Below are 2496 nucleotides of genomic sequence, written 5' to 3' on the forward strand. Positions count from 1 at the left end.
TCAATAAAACCCTCATTAAGAGGAAGTTCATCATTAGCAAGTTTGTGAAAACAATTCTTACAATACCAATAATTATTTTGCTTAACATCATTGTCATCAACACATCTAAAGTGAAAATCAAGTGTACAATTATTACAAGTTACATAAAGATCATTTTGTAAGATTTTTCTTACACACTCACCACAAAAATCATTTTCAGTTTTCTTACAAATTTTGGCATTCTCTACAGTTTTTAAAGTTACAGTTCTTTTTTTACTTTTATCACTCACAGTTTGCATATTTAGTGTTTCTTTATCAGTTCTATCCTTTACCTGCTCCTCCAATGAGACGTTAAAAAAAAAAATCCTGGTGAAATACACTACTGAGACAAGACAAATAGTTCTCTTGAAGAAGTTGTGTTCCTAATCGTGATAAATGTAATCCGTCAGACTTTGCAATATGATGATCCAAAGTGATATTCCTATTGTCTATGAAATTCAAGTTCTTGGTATAACCCATGTCATAAAGTCTCGCGTTAAATTCCTTTATCTACGCACAATGTCGTTTGTTCCTTTGGATAGTCAATGAAGAGATAGCAATGCGAATAGTAGGTCTGAATGCAAAAATAGTTGACAAAAGGGTATCATACATAGAAAGGCACTCATTGACATAACATATGGACAGGTCGTTCGTTGCACAATGAATAATAATAAAGTCCGGGTTCTCTTCTTCAATAATAGCAGGGGCAAGTTTATTCCATAGTCCTAGTTTGCTTCCAGGGATGCATCGGTTCCTAATAATACAAGGTGAAGTCATTCTGCGGCCTACAAGGTGCTTTGGAATTGAGTCTCCAATAATCAGAATCTTTCTCTTAGACTGTCTAGGTGATGGTGCCTTAGCTGCAGTAGGTTCAACATGAGATGGTATGCTGTCAGTTGTACAATTAATAAGTGTCCGCGATTTCTTGATATGTTTCCTAGGCGAATTCGACTTCCTTGTAGTGACAATGGTAGGGATAGGCAGAGGAGCACAATCCTCAACTTCCAGAGTATCAAATCGGTTGCTTGTGGGGATAGTAGCTACAGGTACATGCACAAGTATCCTAGGTGCAGGGATGGGTTTTGGTTTAACACACGGAAATGTCCTTGGGGCAGGGATGGGCGATGGTTTCACAGTTTGTGACAAAGAAAGTCTTGGTGCTGGCTTTGGCGCTGTAGGATGGGTTTGGGTTCCAACATTCACAAGAACAGGGCGATCTGCTGTCTGTACTCCAACATCTTTAACAAATACATTGTCAATATCAGAAATCATACTTGTTGAAGCGGGTGGTCTTCCTGTGTATTTCAATTGAAAACGCGTGTACTAAATGTGTCGGGTTTTTTTTTCAATAGAAAGAGTTTCCGTCAATAACCCTTTTTACGTCGGTAAGTAGTTCCAAAATTTAGTTCTTGAAAAAATACGAAAAATGAACCTCAATGTGTAATGAATAAACCTTATACGTTTTTAGTAATTTCAATGATATTTGCCTTAAAAGTTCTTATGGGTGCATACCAGTACCCCATTGACTTTGTGTACAAACAGGGTCCGGGAAAACGTCATTTTCTTGACTCCAGAGCGACTCAGTTATTCAAAACTTACACTTTCTGCAAGTCGAAGGTCAGATGAAGACATCCATATATATACGGAGTTCGGCATTTTTTCCAGAAAAATGCCGACTAGATCACCCTATAGCCTAAAACAGCTTACGCCATCTCACAAATAGCTTGGTGTTTCTGAAACGTAACACATTTTGAAAGTGTAGCCAAGTCGTCATAAAAAGTCGGATCCCATGTCAGGCTAATATCGTGACCCTCTGACCTTGGGGTGGCGAAACCTACATGTAGACAGTAAACTACTAACGATTCTTTCTCAGGTTACTCCAGCTCCGGTCAAGATTGGCCAAGATCTAGAAGATCATTGAAGCAATAACAATTAGGAACAATATATATAATCAGTAACGTTGGCACCCCTGATTCATATCATATTACATGTCATTTAAAAAATTATGCTTTTCCCAGGAGGGCAAAGCTCGTACAAAAACATGATAAATACAATTCAAAGAACAAGATCAGGGGTGTGAGAGGCCACAGACCAAAAACGAGGAAAATCACTAAAAAAAACGTAAAATCAGGGTAAAAACGCCAAATATGGGCTGAAAATAAAAGAAAAACGCGTAAATTTTGGCAACAAAAAAGGAGGAAATCAGCTTAAAAGAGGAACTCTCACATTCCTGCAAGATAATAATGGAAAGCAAACAATTAAACAAAGAGATGAATTTTAACATAATTGTTACAATTTGGAAGCGATGCAGACGTTCTAACGGCAACAGTTAGATCGTTCAAAGCATGTGAAGCAGATACAGTGAAAGTTTTGTCGCAATATTGGACTCTAGTAAAAAGTGTTCCAATCATAAATACGTACGTTGTTATTTTTAGAATCCTCATATGCCAAAACATATGGTTAGTCATCAAAAGCATC

This window comes from Amphiura filiformis, chromosome 7, assembly GCF_039555335.1.
Source record: "Amphiura filiformis chromosome 7, Afil_fr2py, whole genome shotgun sequence".
Classification (NCBI taxonomy): Eukaryota; Metazoa; Echinodermata; class Ophiuroidea; order Amphilepidida; family Amphiuridae; genus Amphiura; species Amphiura filiformis.